Raw genomic sequence first — 22,500 nt, forward strand, 5'->3', positions numbered from 1 at the left:
ACTCGCTGTGGTGAAGTACAGAATGGTAAAATCAGAAAATATTCGAACGTAAGGTGAGGCTAGCCTTTCCCGCGTGCTGACACGACACCGTCACTGAGGCACTTCCAAAGTAGAGATGTATAATTTTCGAATGAACAAGTATTATCTTCCATTGCCTCATCGTGTAGTCGTTGGTAGAGGCGTTAATGGCCACGTAATAATTATCAGAAGCCATTAAACCAAGACTTGGTGTGGCTTGTAATATCTCCCTTGTTTTTGGCATCTGTCACCACCACTATTCACATTCTATGCCCACAGCAGCATTCTGCAATGATTCATTACCATTCACTTTGTTCCTCAGACATATCAGCCGTTTTCTTGCTGTGTATTCCCCTAAATAAATCCCCAGTAGAAGCTGCTCAGCTGCTAATATGGCCGCCGCCAGCAGCTTCAGCAAGTGTCGTCTGATATACGAGTAATAACCCACCTCCGGACCCAAGTCACCTAGATCCGGATCACTCAGATCAGGATATATCCAAATCAAGATGTAAATAGAACACGAGCCGCGCGGCCAGATCAGTGATCTGAAACGGATCACGGTAAACAGAAGACGCCTTAAGGAGGCAGAAAGGCTAAGGAGGCAGGAAGGCTAAGGAGGCAGGAAGGCTAAGGAGGCAGGAAGGATAAGGAGGCAGGAAGGATAAGGAGGCAGGAAGGGTAAGGAGGAAGGAAGGCTAAGGAAGAAGGAAGAATAAGGAGGAAGGCTAAGGAGGCAGGAAGGATAGGGAAGCAGAAAGATTAAGGAGGAAGGAAGGCTAAGAAGGCTAAGGAAGCAGGAAGGCAGGAAGAAGCGATCGCCGTGTGCCACCACTACCACCACCACCACCACCACCACCAGGATAATAATCACGTCCCTCATGTATGTCATCGCGGTGCTCGAGTCATTCATCATCCGCTGTTAATTGAGATGCAGACAAGGCTCAGTGAACAAGCAGAGGAAGTAATGAGCAGCAGCGGGAGTCTCGGGTTGCGGTGACAGTACTTGCGACAAAGGCGGGAGTGCTTTTAATGAGGCGTCACTTGTCGCGGCAGTGACGGCACACCGCTGATAGTCGTAAGGAGTGGAGGTGTAGTGGTATGGTTTATATGTAGCACAGGCCGTAGCTTCTAGTTTATCAGCGGTAGTGGCCTCTGATAGTTGCAGTGGTAGTGGTCGTGATAGTGTTCGTATTAACAGGAACTAGCAATAACAGTAGAGGTCAGTAATAGCAGGAGTGCTTATAATATCAGCAGTGTTTTTAATAATATCAGCAGTGTTTTAAGTGACGTTGTTCGTAATATCTGTGTTCATAATAGGAATATGGATTAAGTTACAACAATATTGTTCTAAGTACTGTAGCAGTGTTCAGCAAGAGCAGAAGTGTTTAGTGATAATAAATGTGTTCGTGCAAGGTAACTGCATACTTGGGTGTTTACCAACACTTCCACTTAATTGTGTCTTAAGGAATCCCAGATATCCTGCGTTTTGACTGCCACATCCACCTACACAACATTCCTATTGCTACATCTCATCGTTCGTCGAACCATAATAAATATACAAATGGAACATAACATTGCCTAACATAAGTAAAAGCAGCAGTGGCCTTAATAGCAGTCAAAATCATTGTTCGTAACAGCAGTATTGACTTCACTTATAGCAGTAGTAATAGCAGTAGTATTCATAAAGCAGTAGTGTGTAGTAACAGCGAAAGTGTTCTCAGTAACAGCAACAATGATCTTAGTAACAAGGTTCCTGATACTATTGTTCGTAATAGTAGCATTGCCTTTAGTTACAGCAGCAGTGTTCTCAGTGGCAGTGTTCGTAATAGCAACGTTAGCAATAGCAGCAGTGTTCCTAATAGCCGGGCGGCAAGTACAGGGTTGGGTGGGCGTTGCACAACCTGAGTCTTGTTAAAGACCACTAATTAACCTGAGGGCAGACGAGCATTCAGGTATGCAGGTGTATTATCCGACTAATGAAGGAGTCACCTGTGCTCTCTCTCTCTCTCTCTCTCTCTCTCTCTCTCTCTCTCTCTCTCTCTCTCTCTCTCTCTCTCTCTCTCTCTCTCTCTCTCTCTCGTTTCTTCTTCTTCTTCTTGTTCTTCTTGTTCTTCTTCTTGTTCTTGTTCTTCTTCCTCTTTCATCTATCTAGTATCTCTCTTTTCATTGTCGTGTATATTATCATGTATCTATTTTTCCCTCGTCTGCTTCTCACTATATTAACATTTTCTTTCTTTCTTAGTTCGCTTACATTTTTTGTTTCTTTTCACTTCATTTCATGGTTTTTCTCAAGTCGTCCTTCTCGAGTGGTTCAGGTTCGCTGGTTCGCTGAGTCAAGGATTCGCTGGTTTACTCACTGGTTTATTGGTTCACTGGTTCATTGGTTCACACAGATCGATTGGCAGCTGGGATGTGACCGGTGCACGCCTGGTGTGTTCTTGTGTGAGGTTTTGTGCGACTCACACACACACACGCACACGCACACACACACACACACATCATCGTCGTCGTTGTCATCATTATGTTCTTAATAGTTTTCATTTTTTCGTTATTAATTTTCTTTTCTCTTGTTAATTCCTTTTCCCTTTCTCTCTTTCACACACACACACACACACACACACACACACGGAGTGATTAACCCGTGAATAAGTAACGCTAACACACCTCACTCTGCACGCCACTTGTACTGCTACCTCATTTAAGAAGAGTTGATAATGCACACATGTTGAATATTTTTTGTTGTGTCATGTTAAATTAATAGGTAGGTAGGTAGGTAGAGAGAGAGAGAGAGAGAGAGAGAGAGAGAGAGAGAGACCTAAATCAATGCGTGTCTTAGGAAATATTGACGGTGTAATAAAAAAAAAAAAAAAAACTTCAGTGTGGATTACGCTACTGGTGTTTTCATAAAATATTAACGAAGACTGCTTTTGTATGTATGTTGTACGAGTATATTACTGTACGCTATTATATTTATATGTACTTTACGACCTGCGCCACATTTTTCAAACGGCCAGCATTGTGAATGGATGTTACAATGTACGTTGCCTGTTTCACCCTCTCCATTTATAATAACATTTATATTTCAACGTCGATATTTTTCTCTTTCTTTATATTAACGTTTATATTTCAACCTTGACATTTTTCCCTTTATTTATATTAACGTTTATGTTTCAACCTCGATATTTTTCCTCTTCATCTATATTAACATTTACATTTCAACCTCGATATTCTCCCTCTCTTTGTATTAGCATTTACATTTCAACCTTGGTATTTTCCCTTTCTTTATATTAACGTTTATATTTCAACCTCAATATTTTCCCTTTCTCCATATTAACATTTATATTTCAACCTCTATTTCAGGAGTGACGGGAGGTGGCGGTCACCAGACATAAGAAGCATACTTGAGTCTGGCCTTGTACTCTCACCTGCTGTGCCTTCGTTAACTGCCGAGCCTTCCGTCTGTGCCCCGGGGATGATATGGCTGACTGGACACGGTGACGCCCGCCCTGTGTGAGTACTCGTGTGTGTGTGTGTGTGTGTGTGTGTGTGTGTGTGTGTGTGTGTGTGTGTGTGTGTGTGTGTGTTTTATGTAACTATATATATAGAAGAACACAGCCGGTTTTTATACCTTCTTCACTTCGGATGCTAAGCTTTAAGGAGGAGGAGGAGGAGGAGGAGGAGGTGAAGGAGAAGAAGAAATAGAAGGGGAAGGAGATGAAGAAGAAGAACAACAACAACAAAAGCAGGAGATGGATGAGGAAGAAGAGAAAGAGCAGGAAGAAAGTGAGGAAGAGAAGGAGGAAGAACATTAGGAGAATAAGCATGAGAATAAACATAAGATTCTGAAGGAATAGAGAGAGAAGAAGGAGAAGGAACATTAGGAGAATAACCATGAGAAGAAAACATAAGAATATGAAGGAGTAGAGAGAGAAAAAGCAGAAAGAAGACTAGAGAAAAAAAAAAAAACAGTAGCCAGAGCAGAAGCCACGGAACGCCTGACTTCTGATCTCTCTAAAATTCCTGATTGGGGCAGAGCAAACTTAGTATTGTTCAGTGCCTCAAAAACACAATTCCTCCATCTCTCAACTCTACACAACCTTCCAGACAACTATCCCCTCTTTTTCAACGACACGCAACTGCCCCACTCTTCTACACTGAATATCCTCGGTCTGTCCTTTACTTGTAATTTAAACTGGAAACTTCACATCTCATGTCTAGCTAAAACAGCTTCTACGAAGTTCGGTGTTCTGAGACGTCTCCGCCAATTTTTCTTATCCTTCCAGCTGCTAACTCTGTACAGGGGCCTTATCCGTCCATGTATGGGACATGTCTTCACATGTCTGGGAGGGTTCCACTCATACTGCTCTTCCAGACAGGGAGGAATCAAAACCTTTCCGTCTCATCAACTCCTCTCCTCTAACTGACTGTCTTCAGCCTCTTTCCCATCGCCGCAATGTTGTATCTCTTGCTATCTTTTACCGCTATTTTCATGCTAGCTGCTCTTCTGATCTTGCTAACTGCATGCCTCCTCTCCTTTCACGGCCTCGTTGCACAAGACTTTCTTCTTTCTCTCACCCCTATTCTGTCCACCTCCCTAAAGCAAGAGTTAACCAGTATTCTCAATCATTCATCTCTTTCTCTGGTAAACTCTCGAAATCCCTGCTTGCTTCTGTATTTCCACCTTCCTATGACTTGAATTCCTTCAAGAGAAAGAGGTTTCGAGAAACTTATCCCTCAATTTTTGACTACCGGTTTGGACCCTATTCGGGGACCGGCATCTCAGTGTTTTTTTTTAATTTATTTATTTTTTTATTATTGGATTTTTGTTGCCCTTGGCCAGTGTCCCTCCTACTTAAAAAGAAAAAGAAAAAAAAAAGGAGAAAGAGCACGAGAAGAAGCAAGAGAAAGAGCAAAAGACGAAGAATAAGAGGCGCAAGAGAAGAAGTGCTAGACAATACCTTACCATTGCTAGCAGCCTCCTGTAACACGCTCAGTGGCTCCCCTGGCTCCTATTACCAGCACGTAGAGGAAATGGAGAGCTAGCATCGGACGGGCGAGAGGTGGCGGCTTAGGTGACGCCCTCTGGAGGCCCAAGACAGATGCTTAAGGGTACAGCTCCAATTTGAAGGAGTGGGTGATATTTTATGTTCCTTGGTTCGGTGTCTTTCTTCCTTCCTGGTTCCTGGTTCGATTACCGGTTGATGATGTGAATGTTTGAAACTGTTTACTATTACTGTTATTTCTACTATTATTTCATATTACTATGCAAGGTCCTCGTGGCCTTATGCATTGATGTTTAGTTGGGAGATGAGGAGGAGAGGGTAAGGATGTGTTTAGGTGAGAAAGAAGAAGGATAACAGGATGTGGTTTCAAGATACTTATCCTCCAATTTTGGATAACTCCTTCAGCTCTTTCCTTTGGGGACTTGCACCTCAGTGGGAGTTTTTTTGTAACCTGTGCTCCCTTTACATAAAATGAAAAGGATGGGTTTACTTGAGAACGGGAAGAGATGGTATGGAGTGTGATGCAGAGGGGAAAAAGAAGATAGGAGACAATATGAAGGAGTTTGATAAAGAGAGGGGATGAGGAAAGAAAGATGAAAGGATGATGATAAGTTTACATGAGAAAAAGAAAGAAGCATGAAAGAGGAAAAGCATGATTTACTGGATTAAAGAGGGAGGAGGATGAAAAATAGGAAAATACAATTTGAGTGTGAAAGTGTGAAAGAGAAAATTAAAACGAGAGATGAGAAGGGAAATAGGAAACAAAAAGGAGATCGTATGCTTGTATTTTGATGAGAGGGAGGAAAGGTGTTGTTCACGCTCCCACAGTCTGCCCCTTGTGGTGGTGGTGGTGGTGGTGGTGGTTAGCGTGGCCTCGTCGCTAGGTGGCTACTCACTAAACGTAAATCAGCGAACATAAGTGTTGTAAACGACGCTACGCCTTGACTGAGTGTTGCTTCCAAGTTGTAAAATCAGACGGGGGTAAAATTTATCTGAGATCGTAAAGTATTGTGCAACTCGCCGGCAAAGTATGTGGCAGGATATACTGTGCATACACTCCACTTGTAAATAAAACTGCAGTAAGTAATTGTTCTAATAGTGATGATAATTATGATGATGGTGGTAGTAGTAGTAGTAGTAGTAGTAGTAGTAGTAGTAATGGTAGTAGTAGTAGTAGTAGTAGTAGTAGTAGTAGTAGTAGTAATGGTAGTGTAATATTAGTAATAGTAGTGTAGTAGTACTGTAGTAGTAATAGTAGTTGTAGTAGTAGTAGTAGCAGCACCAGCAACAGTAAGAGTAGTAGTAGTAATAATGATGGTTACTGCAGCAGCAGCAACAGCAGCAAAAGTAGTAGTAGTAGTAGTAGTAGTAGTAGTAGTAGTAGTAGTAGTTGTTGTTGTTGTTGTTGTTGTTGTTGTTGTTGTTGTAGTAGTAGTAGTAGTAGTAATAGTAGTAGTAGTAGTAGTAGAAATAATAATAGAAGTAGTAAAAAATAAAAAAGGAAACACGAAAAAAATAAATAACAACAATAATAATAAACCTAGCAAGTCCCAGCGAGAAGAGTGACACGCACACAGGAGGGACAGGCACACTACTTGCCGCCACTGTCAACAGATGGCGCGGGGATGCTAGTCTGGCGTGCGTCCCTCTTCTCTTCCAACCCTCTCACCCAGCCTTGCCTTCCCTCGCCGGATACTCTCTCGCTCTGAGTTACCGGAACATTCCTCTTTCGCGGCTGTTGTATTGCTGGTGGCTGACGTGTGAGCGGGGAGGAATTATTTGCAGTCAGTTAGGAATAGTTTTAGTTTACAGTGCTAATGTTGTAAATTTCATTGGATATCATCTCCCTTATATAAACACGGCTTATCTAAGTTTAACTAGCCACGATCGCTGCTAGAGGTGTGGTGGGAGTGCTGTGTTTGTGTGTGTGTGTATGTGTGTGTGTGTGTGTGTGCAAGGGATTTATTGGAGTTTGGGTAAGATATTGGATAATTACCACGAAGGTGTGATTAGGGACTAGAGAATGTGTGTGTGTGTGTGTGTGTGTGTGTGTGTGTGTGTGTGTGTGTGTGTGTGAGTGTGTGTGTGTGGGTGGGTACATCCAGTACTGTCTGTGGTGGATGATGCGCAGCGGAGGTCTGGGTGGGTGTGTGTGTAAGTATCGACGATTGCGTTTGTGGAAGGGCGGCTTGTGAAAAATGCGAGAGGGAATGATGACTGGGATGATTGGATGTGTATGTCAGTGAGTGAGAGAGAGAGAGAGAGAGAGAGAGAGAGAGAGAGAGAGAGAGAGAGAGAGAGAGAGAGAGAGAGAGAGAGAGAGAGAGTCGGTTTATGCATCACACTCACATCGCAAGACGGTAATTAACACGTACAGCGTCGTTCCACTTGATACACATCCAGACAAAAAGAAAATTAAATGTTGATATTAACTAAAGTGGAAGGTGTGTGTGTGTGTGTGTGTGTGTGTGTGTGTGTGTGTGTGTGTGTGTGTGTGTGTGTGTGTGTGTGTGTGTGTGTGTGCGTGCGCAGGAAATATGAGGAGGTGCAATGAATGTTGAAGTTAATGGCGGGTTGTCTTGATCTTAATATTTGTACTGTAATAAACATAGTATAATAGAGGTAGCGGAATATATATATATATATATATATATATATATATATATATATATATATATATATATATATATATATATATATATATATATATATATATATATATATATATATATATATATATATATATATATATATATCTATCTTTCTATCTATCTATCTATCTATCTATCTATCTATCTATCTATCTATCTATCTATCTATCTATCTATCTATATATATATATATATATATATATATATATATATATATATATATATATATATATATATATATATATATATATATATATATATTAATGACATTATGCAGGTCTCATTAAAAAGTAGACGTCAAGGCTAAAAGTGGTCCCTTGATCTTTTATTTTGTATTCATGCTAACAAGTAAAAATAATGAGAGAGAGAGAGAGAGAGAGAGAGAGAGAGAGAGAGAGAGAGAGAGAGAGAGAGAGAGAGAGAGAGAGAGAATTTCCTGCCGGTGTACGTACTCGTGTATCAGAGCTAATGCATGAGGTCGCGAGGTGTCATCGCGGCGCACACACTCGGGAAGAAAGCCTTCCTCCGGCAGGACACACGCCGGCTCACCCACCAATCAGTGTCCAATGAGCGGTTATCTCAGCCTGCAAGCATCTTAATAAGCATGTTTCTGGGTTATTAGTTTTTACCCAACCACAGCTTTGCCTCAGACATCTTTCATCATTATGCAAAATTCTTGTTCAGATTATTGGGAAGTATTTTAATAACCTCACCACCTCGGGCTAAGGAGGAATTGGAGTCAGGATTTAAGTTTGAAGATAACGATTGGTGTTGAAGCGTGATGATGTTGCTGACAGGGGGTACTGATGGTGGTGATGGTGGAGGAGGAGGAGGAGTGGGAGGAGGGAGGCTCTGAGGGTGTCTTGCTTGGGGGGGAGACGTACCAGCAGACTCGCCACACTGATGCAAGGGAACAGAAACGAGTCTTAGATGGTAATATGGGAGGAGATGAGGGAGGCTTGGGTGAAACTGCCTATATTTGGGGATATTTGTCAGTGGTGGGTAAGAAATGAGTGAAGGTGGAAAGAAGTTAGCAGAGAGAGAGAGAGAGAGAGAGAGAGAGAGAGAGAGAGAGAGAGAGAGAGAGAGAGAGAGAGAGAGAGAGAGAGAGAGAGCATTAGGGAGAAAAGGGGTGAAAAGGCTATAGGACAAGGGAGTAAGGCAGGGAAGGGGTCATGACGTGGGTACAGAAGGGAACGGATGGGGATAGGGGAGGGAGGAAGGACAGAAGACAGTTACGAATGGAGGGGAAGGGAGAGAGAAAGAGAGAGAGGGAGAGGAGGAGGGAGAGATAAGCACGAGAAGCAGCAGGATAATAATAAGTCGAGTCATTTAAGCATAAGAGAAGAAATCAACCACACCACTTGTTCCCCTTAGCACACACGGACCCATTAACATTGTCCCCTTCCCCCCTCTTCCTCCTCCTCCTCTTCCCCCTTCCTCCTCCTCCTCCTTTTTCCCCCTCCCTCGCTTCCCCCTTCTCTCCGCCCCCTGCCCCCCACTCTAGCTGTGTAATTAAGGCAGAGTTATCCCTTATTCAGGATCATTTTATCAGCATAGTTTATTTACTTGGCGGTATCACAATACTTGTCAGGCGTTCTTTGTGGGGCCAGGCACGGGCTCCCCACCCCACACCCCCTGCCCATGAGGGAGAGGGCAGGCCAGGTGGTGGGCGACCGCTGTGTGTGTGTGTGTGTGTGTGTGTGTGTGTGTGTGTGTGTGAAATGCAGTAGTCCCGGTTGGTTTGAATGCCAGTCAGTGAGTGGATGTGTGCAGTAACTAAAGATTTGTATCGTCGTTGAGTTGGTCGATTGTGTGTTGTAAATATGCAGGTGTTTGTGTAAGAGACAGGAGACAGCAAAAGGGGGATGTTTGCTGGCTGCTGGCTGCTGCTACTAGTGTGTGTGTGTGTGTGTGTGTGTGTATTTACCTAGTTGTATTTATTTACCTAGTTGTGGTTTACTGGAGGAGGAGTCGCTCGTGCTGTCCCGTCTCGATATCTACTCTTATCCAGTTTTTCCTTAAAATCGCGCGCGCGTGTGTGTGTGTGTGTGTGTGTGTGTGTGTGTGTGTGACCAAAAATATCTTTAGTATTACTACTACTACTACTACTACTACTACTACTACTACTACTACTACTACTACTACTACTACTACTACTACTATTGCTACTGCTACCACCACCACCAGCGCCACCACCACCACCAGGATCCCCTATTTACAATCATAATTTCGATAACGTAACTCACTCAGAAGTAGAAGGTAATCTGTATTATCGTTGTTGCTGCTGGTGTTGCATTATTATATAGATTCTCTGATAAGAAATGTAATGCTGCAAGTAGTAGTGTTGGTTCTGGAGTGCAGCGTTAATAGAGGTGGGAGAGGTTAGTGAGCCTGGTAGTGGTGGTGGCGGTAGTGGTGGAAGTGTTGTGGTTTGGTGATAGAGATGGGAGAAGTTAGTGGTGATGATTGTGGTAGTGGTGTTAGTGGTGGGAATAGTATTATGATGACAGTGTAAATGAGTCGGAATTTTTGGTAGTGGTTTTAGATGGTATGGGACAACTTGTAGGGATGAGAAATGAAGGTAAGGCTACAGGCATGCATTAGCTCCGAAGCTCTCCTCCTCTGCCTACATTACCTCCCTTTCCTGTGACTTGAGCTGTTTCAGGAGTATTAAGACACCTCAGAAAAAAAAAGGCCTTTTGAATCTTGTTCCTTTTGCTTTTTTTTTGTACACTTGTTCTTTTTTTTGTGAGTGGAGGAGAACAGCTGTAATTTTTTTGGAGGGGAGGTAGGAAAACTGCATTATATATAGAATTTTCTCCCTTTCCCCCTTTTTTCTGTTATTTCCCTTGGTCGCTGTCTGATAATAAATAAAACATACAGACCACCATTGCATCTTATCTCCGTTTCCAGTGAAGCGAGTCTAACATGCCAGTGTCTGATCTATTACTGATGAACTGGTGAGTTGTGGTGGTGGTGGTGGTGGTGGTGGTGGTGGTGGTGTTGGTGTTAAAAGCGTAGGTAGTGATGGCTTTTGGTACATGGCGACAGTTAGAGTAGCTACAGAAGTTTTGAAAGTGCTAATAGTGATGGTGGGGTTGAGGGATGATAATGCTGAGATGAAGGTGATAGTGATGGCAGTTATGAGGGGTAATGGAAGGGTGTTGATAGATGCATAATGATAACAATGATAGGGATGGTGAGATTGCTAATGGTGATTGTGTGGCTGATAGTGAGGTGGGGGGCCTGTAGCAGTGATGGTGGTGATAGTGAGACTGCTAATGGTGATTGTGTGTCTGATAGTGCAGGGGAGGGGGTTATATTAGTGATAATAATGATTGTGAGACTGCTAATGATGATATTGTGTCTGATAATGCAATAGTGAAGGCTATAGTAGTGATAGTGGTGATAGTGAGATTGCTAATGGTGACAGTGCTGCTGACAGTGCAGTGGTGAAGACCATAACAGTGATAGTGATGATAGTGAGACAGATAATAGTGACAGTACAGGAGTGAAAGCTGTATTAATATCAAGGTGATGGTGCATTTAAGTGGTGGTGAGGGGAGCAGTGGTGATCTGGATGTGATGAGAGTCATGATTATGCTTGTGTGAGATGGCCAGTGGTGATGGAGGAGTGATAGTGCTTGGATGAGGAGTAATAATGGTGAGGATGAGGGTGATAATGATGATAGCGGAACTGATACTGCTAAGGGAGAGGAGGAGGAGGACTGCTCAGCGATGCAGTAAGTAGCTTGCTCTCTTTGCCTAAGGGGAAGCCGGTGCTAAGGTACATAGTAGTTGCAGGGTAGTTGCATAGTTAGCTTGAATATTCCTTACTCCTCATTACTTTTTTTGCACCGGTTCAGTCCATCCCGAAAATGAAAGTGTGAAGGTTTATGAAGGGGATTTTTGGCCGTGGCCATGACGGGGGCAAGACGTTTAGACTGGCGGCGTAAAGGCAAACTCCTGCACCGCATCGACGAAGAGGATTTTGAAGCCCTTACTGATGCGATGTTAGTTCCGGCAGACTACTGAAGACAGTGGAGTCTTCAGGAGAGCGACGAGTTGACCGATTGATTGATCGAAAAATTTTGGCGCCATAACAGCGAGGTCATATGGCGACGCAAGAGGGACGGGGCTGCCGTGTGTGTGGCGGGGCTGGGAGGGCGGGGCAGGGCAGGGTGCAGGTATCGGGACGCCCTCCATGCATGTCCGCCCCACGCCGCCGCTTCGCCGAGACGGTAAAGGTCCCTTGCTCGTCCGTCACGTCCTGAAGTCTACATCAGCCTCGCCCGTTGGGAGAAATTAATCTCAGACGTGAATGAAGTTTTGAAGCGTTTTTACAGTGGTGCAATTATCCCTTTTTTCTTGTGGGTGTCTGCTGGGTGGAGTAATTGTGCTGAGTAACACCGCCTCGCAGGTAGCGGCGGCGGCGCGGCCCGGGCAGCATGGTGCGGCCAGGCGGCGGCAGGGACGTGCTGCCTCGCTGACTCTTAATTCCCTGTCAGCGTAAACATCGCACTGGTAAATTTACATCTTATATAAAAGGTGGCGTGGCCGGGGGTGTTGGCGGCGGGCGAACCCAAACAGTGCGTGCTGCCATCTGCTGGCCTGACGCGCCGCCGCCCACCGCGCGACCCAGGACGTGCTATAGTGTGGTGGAAAAACTGCACGCGGCTTTTGCTGCGACGGCGACGGCGACAACAACATCAACAACAACAACAGCAACAGCAACAACAAAAACAACAACAACAACAACAACAACAACAACAACAACAACAACAACAACAACAACAACAATAGCAACAGCAACAACAACAACAATGACAACAACAACAGCAGCAGCAGCAACAACTTGTAGACCTACATACCAACGTGCATACCACCGCCACCACCACCAACACCAATACTACTACTGCTACGCCTATGACAACGAGGACAACACTGACGACGGTGATCACGAAGACGACGACAATCATGAATGAAATTACTTATGCTACTACTACTACTACTACTACTACTACTACTACTACTACTACTACTACTACTACTACTACTAAAATTAGTATTAATGATGATGGTAATGATAATAATAATAATAATAATAATAACAATAATAATAATAACAATAATAATAATAATAATAATAATAATAATAATAAAAACAATAATTCCTACTTTTACTTGGTAAGATTCAGATAGCATACTTCTTTATTATTAATTAATTTATTTATTCATTTATATATTCATTATTATAAGAATTACATTTCCATTCACTACGAAAAAAAAAAAAAATAGAAGACTAAGAATTTGTGTCGTCGCGCTTTACAACTTTACAATGTGACTCGCGACTTTCAAAAACTAGAAACCAACTTCTTACGTGTCTTGTGCATGCCGCTGACTTGGTTCATACGGTCAGGTCCAGTCCTCCAGCACAGTGGCGGGTAAGTGGTGTGCTTCTGACAACAATAGCAACAACAACAATTACTGCCACCACCACCTCCACCACCAACAACAATTACTACCACCATCACCACTACTTACTGATGACGACCATGATGAGGACACGAGAACAGGATACTCACCAAACCACACCACACCTATCGCCCTGCACGCAATGCATCACCACAATCACCACCACCAACATTATCGAACTGGAGACGCGACACTCCTTACTGAACCCTGCTCCTGCCTACTTACCCATCCCCTACCCTTCCCCTACCCTGCCCACCCTCTCCCCTACCTTGCTTTGTCACTCCTACCCTGCCTCCAGCAGTTAGAAGAAGAAGAAGAAGAAGAAGAAGAAGAAGAAGAAGAAGAAGAAGAAGACCTCTGTTGACTGTATCTTTAATGAGCAAAAATTAACAGAAACATTTTGCAAAGTTCTTGATAAGATGAAGAAGTGGCGGCGAGTGTTGAGTTAAGGCTATTCGTCCTGGCTGCTCGCATACTGATGGTTGAGAGAGAGAGAGAGAGAGAGAGAGAGAGAGAGAGAGAGAGAGAGAGAGAGAGAGAGAGAGAGAGAGAGAGAGAGATAGGTGGGGGGAAGTAACAAGAGAAAGAACGGGAAGGGAGTAAGCAGAGAGAGAGAGAGAGAGAGAGAGAGAGAGAGAGAGAGAGAGAGAGAGAGAGAGAGAGAGAGAGAGAGAGAGAGAGAGAGAGATAGGTGGGGGAAGTAACAAGAGAAAGGGAATGGAGTAAGCATAGAGAGAGAGAGAGAGAGAGAGAGAGAGAGAGAGAGAGAGAGAGAGAGAGAGAGAGAGAGAGAGAGAGAGAGAGAGAGATAGGTGGGGGAAGTAACAAGAGAAAGAAAGGGAAGGGAGTAAGCAGAGAGAGAGAGAGAGAGAGAGAGAGAGAGAGAGAGAGAGAGAGAGAGAGAGAGAGAGAGAGAGAGAGAGAGAGAGAGAGAGGAGCGGCTCACGTCCATTACCCAGCTAGATTGACAGTTCCGTAATGTTTATATCATTAATGTTAATACAAGATTGATGACAGGGAATAATTATCAGTGTATTATTTATGAGCAAGCCAGGCGTTGATGGGGGTGGGAGGAGGAGGAGGAGGAGGCATGGAGGGATGGAGAGAGTGGTGATGGGGTAGTGGTGGTGGTGATGGAGGGGGGACAATGAAGGATGGTGGTGGTGGGGGTGGTGGTGTGGTGCATTTGTCATAATTATGCACTAGCTTGTTAGGGAAGGAACTGAGTGAATCTTAATGATGTTCATGAGATAGGAAATAAAAGAATTGATGAAAGGTAAGGCTCACTGGAAGTTATTGTTGTAGTGATGGTGGTGGTGGCAAGCGTGGTGGCTTCTGGGGGTGTGCAGGTGGTGGTGAGGCGTCTCTACCTACCGAAGTGTTCCCGTGTTGGCATCGGCGAACAGGGAAAACCACAACTAGATATACTGTCATTTGCAGCAGATGTCCAACCCGTTTTTCTGTCTATAATAACATTCATATATGTCTCTTTGCTTGCTTAATCTACTAGCTGGGGACGATTATAATGTGGGTGGTGGGATTGGGCTGTCATGGTTAGATCTGAAGAGAGTGGAAGGGAGCTGTGGTGGTGCAAAGCAGATGGAATAATAGTGGTGGATGAAGCTGCATGAGTAGATGGCAGTGATAAGGTCTGAAGAAGGTAGATGGGAGCTGTGGTGTTGGGGTGGAGGTGGAAGAATGATGGAAGAAGCTGCGGAGAGTCAAGGTATGCGGTAGTGGAGTGGAGGTAGTGGTAATGTTAGTGGTGATGTGGGTGGCATGAGGAGTGGGCGGCAATGAGTGGTGGTGAGGGTTGAAGGGGGGTGTGGAGGAGGTGTGTAGGTGGTGGAGTGAGGTGGAGTGGTGGAAGTCAAGAGTCACCTTTGGTTGTAAAATATTCAGCAGTAATAACTCACTACCTAAGTACACAGGTTCCCACGTTTACCTTTGTCATCGTCACCTGTTGTCTCTGATTTCCTCATTACCATATGCACTTTTTTTCTTTTTCAGTCCTCGTATTACTTTTGTTTATTTTTTTTTTTTAGCTTAACCTTCGCTATAAAGTTTATCCTTTCGTGTCATGTTTTCTTTGTATGTTTTTCTTGCATTGCCTTTGTGCATTATTTTTCTCTCTTCTTCTTTTCTTGCAAGTTTATCCGTATTCTCTGTTATCTATCGATTTTTATCATATTTTTTGATGTTATTATTTTTGTACATCTTTAATTCCTTTCTCCTGGTATTTTTTTTCCTATCTTCTGTGTTCAACCTGTTTTTCCTTTTCCTTTTTCCTTCTTTTACAGTTACTTCTTTATCCTTACGTTTTTTCCTGACATTTTCCATTTTTCTTTCTTCCGTCAAAACTTTTTCACATCTACACACACGCTTCCTTCCTTCCTGCTTCCCTCTCTGTCACTCACACTCTCCTTACTTTCCATCTCACATTCGCTTCCTTCCTTCCTTCCTTCCTACCTTTCTGTATCTTTTCCTCCCTGTCACCCACACTCCTTACTCCTCTTCCTCTTCTTTACTGAACACCCTTCCCCGGCCTTTCGTCCTTACTTTGCAAGAGAGAGAGAGAGAGAGAGAGAGAGAGAGAGAGAGAGAGAGAGAGAGAGAGAGAGAGAGAGAGAGAGAGAGCATAGCGTTGACTCCCTCCCGCCGTGTGAGACAGCATATGAAATCAGTGGTGAGCTGCGGAGGGACTAGGAGGGCCAGGAATAGCACTGTAAAAAAACACGGACAAAAATGTACAATAAAGCTTCTTACCAGCGTATCACTCACTCCCGCGAATCACTGCACAGTCGGCTACCCACAAAAAGACCTGGCGAGCGAACCTTTACGGAGGAGGAGGAGGAGGAGGAGGAGGTGGTACAGGAGGAGGAGGAAGAGGAGGGTTCGGCTCGAGCGCTCCCGGCCATCCGTTCCCCCTCCACGTGCCGGCCCGGTAATTTTACTAATCTTCAGACTTGGTCAGTTCCTCCAGGGGGCGACGGTGGAGGTGGTGGTGGTGGTGGTTCCTGCGCCGTCATTCTCGTCTTTGTAATGTGTCCTGCTGCCTGATGCTCGTCAGTGGGGGGTTGTTTGGGTAGGGGGGAGGAGGAGTGGAGGGTGGATCACAGATTTTGCAGGTGTTAAGGGAAGGGAAGGTGAGATGAGATGAGATGAGATGAGTGAGTGAGTGAGTGAGTGAGTGAGTGAGTAGGTTTCTAGAGGTGCCTGCTTTACCGTGCCGTGATTCACAGATTTTGCCGGTGTTTTGGAAAGGTGAGGTGAGTGAGTGAGTGAGTGAGTGAGTTAGTGAGTGAGTGAGTTTTTAGAGGCTTCCTTCTTGCTGTGTCTGTGTCCTGTGGTAGGCAGAGAAAGATAGAGGACTTTTCGTCTCTTAATCAGCGTATGTTTGCTTCTCCCCCATCATGAGTGAGTGAGTGAGGGATAGAGAGAAGACTGTGGCTGAGGCAGGAAGAAAGGGAAAAGACGAGGGAGGCTGAGATCCGTGCTAGTTTTTCCGTACCACAAAATGTTAAAGAAAAAGTGAAATTCCTGCTGGAGAGAGAGAGAGAGAGAGAGAGAGAGAGAGAGAGAGAGAGAGAGAGAGAGAGAGAGAGAGAGAGAGAGAGAGAGAGAGAGAGAGAGAGGTACCCACCCCCAACCAAAATATCCACCTTGAGGAATAAGTGGATTATTAATTATCCCCCCACATAAAAAAAAAAAGAGAGAGAAAAGGTCGTAGATAACCCAGTCTGACCTTCGAGGTTGACTGAGCCGCGTATGAAGTTAACAAGAGAAGGAACAGGAGGAGGAGGGGAAGGGAGACCGGGCCGGGGCAGGGCAAGGCAGGGCAGGGCAGGGCAGGGCAGGATGGGGCGGGGCGGCTCCGAATAGCCATAATCTGATGCGAGTTTATCAGATAATCATGCGGTCGGGGAGGTGCGGGGTTATGAGGGAGGCAGCGAGGCTCGTCTGACGCATTATAACACCCGCTCGCTTATTACCCCACACACTTCACGATGCCCTGCCACGATACTGCGCCTCCCCCTCTAAGAGTCAATCAGGCCATTACCGGCGCGGCGGCAGGTAACGCGCGGCTGCCTGCCCAGGTGGGGGTAATGATGTTATATTTTTACGGGCCTGTGCAGAGTCAAGCTGGTGCAGGTAACAGTGGATGTGTGTATGAGGGTGTACTGTGTTATTAAGCTGAATGGGTTTGTGCTGTACTTGGTTGCAGTGGTGCTGGCAGTGGTGGCGGTGGTAGTAGTAGTAGTAGTAGTAGTAGTAGTAGTAGTAGTAGTAGTAATAGTAGTAGTAGTTGTTGTTATTGTTGTTGTTGTTGTTGTTGTTGTAGTAGTAGTAGTAGTAGTAGTAGTAGTAGTAGTAGTAGTAGTAGTAGTAGTAGTAGTAGTGTACCAAAAGGTTTACGAAGGATAACAAACAGCATTTAGATCTTCAAAGTTATCATTTAATTTTATTACTCCTCATCAACAAGAAGAAATAGGACAGGGCAATGAAAAATAGTAGTAGCAGCAGCAGCAGCAATAGTAGTAGTAGTAGTAGTAGTAGTAGTAGTAGTAGTAGTAGTAGTAGTAGTAGTAGTAGTAGACAGTGACAGGAACAGAAGGTGACGCGTTGGGCTGTAAGGGATGAGACGTGGCGGGTGTTTTTCTTTACGTTAGTCGGGTTTGTTGGCCAGACAGCGAGTGAGTGAACTGCTGAGTCTTTTATGTTGCCAGCGAGCATCCACTGTCATCCTACCCTCTTCCTTGTATGTGTGTGTGTGTGTGTGTGTGTGTGTGTGTGTGTGTGTGTGTGTGTGTGTGTGTGTGTGTGTGTGTGTGTGTGTGTGTGTGTGTATGACCTGCTCATCCTCCTCAACCCACACTTCTTGTTATTCCCACACCTCTCCCTCTCTCTCTCTCTCCCAGGCTGTGCAGTTTGGCGAGTCTCTGCCACACCTGAGCCCCACCTGGGTGCCGCGGTGATTAGCGGCGAGGTGCACGATGGCCCGGTGAGCTTTCATCAGTGGCGCGCCTCGTCACTCGCGGGGAAGGTGCACCACGGCGTGTTCTTTTACGGCTCCCCCTCTTACATACGTGCTGAGCTAAATGACCGCGCTCCCTAATGGCTCGCCTTGTTATACGCAAGAGTAATATACATTAGGCATCTCGGGGTGGACATTAGCGTTTGTTTTTAAGGTGTATCATGTTATACGCATCTTGAGTTTTAAAGTCGCAGTCTGGCGCTCTGCAGGCTTGTCTCGTTATACTTCTCTTGGGGTCTAAATTACGAGTTAATTCATGATTTACCACGCGACTGGAATGCCGAGGTCTGGGAGGCAGGAGAAAATGGCAAGGGATGCGTAAAACTGCGAGAGGTGTCCAGCCCACCCTCGGGGACCCCCTGCGTGCGCGGCTGATTCCTGGCAAACAAACCCTGGCTTCTGCAATCTGTTGTCCTGTCTGACTTTTCCGGGTTCAGTTCATTAGGGTTTAATAGGACAGTATGCGACAGGAATGTATTGTTCACTTCTGCTCCTTGACTTAATGCTGGCAGGGTTTAGGGATTCGTCTTGGCAGTCTGAGCATCGCGGCGTGCAACCATTAGGACCATTAAAGGGACGAGCCGCTTAAAGAGACTACGGTGGCGCGACATGGGCGGGATTAACCTTGTGGTTGTTAGTGAGGCGTGCTGCGATGCTTCTCTGTCCGATGTGGTGGCGGTGCTCTCTCTCTCTCTCTCTCTCTCTCTCTCTCTCTCTCTCTCTCTCTCTCTCTCTCTCTCTCTCTCTCTCTCTCTCTCTCTCTCTCTCTCTGGTCTTCTGGTAATTTTCTCCATATTTTTTTCTTTTCTTCTCTTTACTTGATGTCTCTCTATCTTCTTTCTTCTTGTCTTTTCTAGTTTACCACGCCTCCTCCTCCTCCTCCTCCTCCTCCTCCTCCTCCTCCTCCTCCTCCTCCTCCTCCTCCTCCTCCTCCTCCTCCTCCTCCTCCTCTTCCTCTTCCTCTTCCTCTTCCTCTTCCTCCTCCTCCTCCTCCTCCTCCTCCTCCTCGTTGTTTTTCCGCCACTTTTCCTCCTTCTGTTAGATTATATTCTTGTTTTATGGCGACAAGATCCTAGTTTTCCGCAGATTTCGACGCTGTCATGCTGCTGCTCCTGTCTTCTTGCCGCGCTCAGCTGCTGCCCTCCTGCTGTTACTGATGTTGTTGTTGTTGTTGTTGTTGTTGTTGTTGTTGCTTTCCTCGTGATGGCTACTCTTCCTACTTGTTACTTCTGTCTATGTTGTGTTGTTGTATTGTTATTTTTTTTTATGTAAGAGGACAACAAAAAGGTGAGCTGAGATGCTAATCCCTAAATGAAAAAAACAAAAAAAAAACAAAAAAACAAAAAAACAAAAAGGGACTATTCAAAATTGAAGGATAAATGTATGTGTTTTGTTGTTTTTATTACTGATGTCGTTGTTGTTGCTGTTGCTCTTGTTGCTGTTGTTGTTGTTGTTGTTGTTGTTGTTGTTGTTGTTGTTGCTGATCTGCTGTTTATGGTATACCCCTCCTACTACTGTTATTGCTGTCTTTCTTTTATTATCTTTCTTTCTTTTTGTTGTCGATGTTTTTGTTTCGTACTCTGGGTTAAGGTTGAGATTAAGGTCACAGTCTGCGAGGATGCTTGGAGGTGTGAGCAGGTGAGGCGAGGCGGCCGGACGCTGGCCAGGTGCTCCATCAACCTCCGCGCGATGGCTGGAACTCCCTCATTTATCGTATCACATATTATTATGCTTGTGACACTGTGTTTGCCTCCAGGCGCCGCCATAAAAGGACCTCCAATCGTCTGTGTCCTCACGTCCTTCGCTTCCTCCTCCTCCTCCTCCTCCTCCTCCTCCTCCTCCTCCTCCTCCTCCTCCTCCTCCTCTTCTATTCTTTCCTTTCGGTACGCCTCCTTTTCTCCTTTGTCTCATTCTTCTTTCCTATACATTTCTTAATATGTTGAGCTCTCGTTAGTTTTATTTACTGTTTCTGTCTATGTGTGTTTTTTTGCTCATAGGTAATGTAACACACACACACACACACACACACACACACACACACACACACACACACACACACACACACACACACACACACACACACACACACACACACACATTCCTTTTCGTTCTTCTCCTTCCCTCTTTTCTCTCTCAGTATGTTCAGTTCTTGTTAACTTTATCTTCTGTTTGCTGACTGCGCGTCCTCTTTTTTCATAGACACTGTACGTAACACACACACACACACACACACACACACACACACACACACACACACACACACACACACACACACACACACACACACACACACACACACACACATTGTTGTAGGAGGAAGCTGTGGCTGTGGTTGTGGTGGTTGTGTCGGCGGCATCTTTTATCATCATTCTCTTCTTGCAGTCACTCATCCCTTGTGTTGGCGCGGGTAAAAATAAGAGGGAAAAACTGGGCGTTTCTCTCCGCCGAGCTTTGTGTCTGATATGTCCAGATAAGGAGCCTGCGCTTTTGTGTGTGGACTCCGATGTCTGTGTCCGAAAATGTCTGATAGCATGTAGCCTTTCTTCTCCCTTTTATGTGTGTGTGTGTGTGTGTGTGTGTGTGCTCGCGTAAGTTATGTAGGTGTGTTACGTATGTCTCTCTCTCTCTCTCTCTCTCTCTCTCTCTCTCTCTCTCTCTCTCTCTCTCTCTCTCTCTCTCTCTCTCTCTCTCTCTCTCTCTCTCTCTCTCTCTCTCTCTCTCTCTCTCTCCCGCGGGGGCTGCCGGAACGACTTGACGGTCCCATGTTTCATCCCCGATTGCAATCCCGCAGATAAAATATTGCGAGTGGTAATAAGGGAGTGGGGCGTCCCGCGGGCCGGGCTTCTGTTCCCTCGGCGCTGGCGGTGACGCTGCCGATCCCCTCACCCGCTCCTTGCCTCACTGCCTGCTGATCCTGGTACTGATGCTGCTGTTGTCACCTGCCCGAGTATTAGCGGGGATCGTTAGGGAAAGAGTGAGGGAGGGATGGAGATGGAGAGGAAGAGAGAGGGAGAGATGGATAGGGAGAGGGAGGGAGGGAGTGAGAGAGAGGGAAAGAGGGAAAGGGAGAGAGAGGGTGGGTGGGGGAGAAATTTTCCATAAGGATAATGAGAAAGGAATAAAGGAAGAAAGGGAGGAATGAAAGAAGGAAAGAATAAAGGAATACAGGAATGAAGGAAAGAAGAGAGGAATAAAAGAATAAATGAGAGAGAGAGAGAGAGAGAGAGAGAGAGAGAGAGAGAGAGAGAGAGAGAGAGAGAGAGAGAGAGAGAGAGAGAGAGAACCCACTAGTTATCAGGAAAGCCCCACAAATAAAAAAAAAAAAATCAAGGACGCTGCTGCTCTGATTTTCTGCTGACAAAAGGTGATGATGATGATGATGATGATGATGATGATGATGATGATGATGGTCAAGAGATTTTTTTAGTTTTCGTATGTTTCTCTCTTTTTTTTTATATTTTATTTTTGAACTGGTTTGCCGCATCGCCTCATCGCTTGGTCGAGTTCGAGGTGGCTTCTTTCTGAATGCCCTCGGACACTGCTGGTAAAATAGATGATTTGCGGCGCCTAATAATTGTCTCCTGAGATTCACACGACTGCTGGCCCGTGACGCTCCTTTTCCTCATCCTCTTAAAAATAAGTCCTTGGGTAGAATCTTAATGCATTCTTTCAGTCAGTTATTAGTCTTGTATTTTTTTAGTGGTTCTCTCTCTCTCTCTCTCTCTCTCTCTCTCTCTCTCTCTCTCTCTCTCTCTCTCTCTCTCTCTCTCTCTCTCTCTCTCTCTCTCCAATCAGGTTTGTTGCTATAAGTTAAATTGATTTGACTTTTGCAATGTACCCATTTATTTTTTTGGGCTCAGCGAAGATTAAAAAGTGATCTTCATATGGTTAGTGAAGTGTGACCATTGAAAGAGAGAGAGAGAGAGAGAGAGAGAGAGAGAGAGAGAGAGAGAGAGAGAGAGAGAGAGAGAGAGAGAGAGAGAGAGAGAGAGAGAGAGAGAGTGTGAGTGAGAGCGTGGGTATCATTACATAACACTGTATTGCAGATGCCTCAGGAAGATTGTAACCTCACCCCTTGAAATGACACGCTTTTATCGTTTTCTTTGCTTGATTTAGACGTTAATATGAGAGGAAGGTGTGACGTCATGGTACTCCTCCTCCTCCTCCTCCTCCTCCTCCTCCTCCTCCATAGCGTGTGTAGTCCAGAGGGAAAGTGAAGAGGTAACTTTGGTCATTTCGTGTGTGTGTGGAAACTGACCACCTATTTGGCCTGTTCCTCTTTTGGCCTCTCTCTCATTCTCTCTCTCTCTCTCTC

The 22,500-nt window shown here is 44.9% G+C and overlaps 1 long non-coding RNA gene across 1 annotated transcript in view; it reads left to right on the forward strand.

The window, feature by feature from the left end:
• LOC135102082 (uncharacterized) overlaps window positions 1-22,500 on the forward strand; it is a 145,935-nt gene that overhangs the window by 41,696 nt on the left and 81,739 nt on the right. The window contains exon 2 of the long non-coding RNA XR_010269516.1: window positions 3,379-3,528. This is a non-coding gene — a long non-coding RNA (uncharacterized LOC135102082). The remainder of the gene's footprint in view (window positions 1-3,378; window positions 3,529-22,500) is intronic.

The sequence above is a fragment of the Scylla paramamosain genome, chromosome 7, assembly GCF_035594125.1.
Source record: "Scylla paramamosain isolate STU-SP2022 chromosome 7, ASM3559412v1, whole genome shotgun sequence".
In the NCBI taxonomy this organism is placed as follows: domain Eukaryota; kingdom Metazoa; phylum Arthropoda; class Malacostraca; order Decapoda; family Portunidae; genus Scylla; species Scylla paramamosain.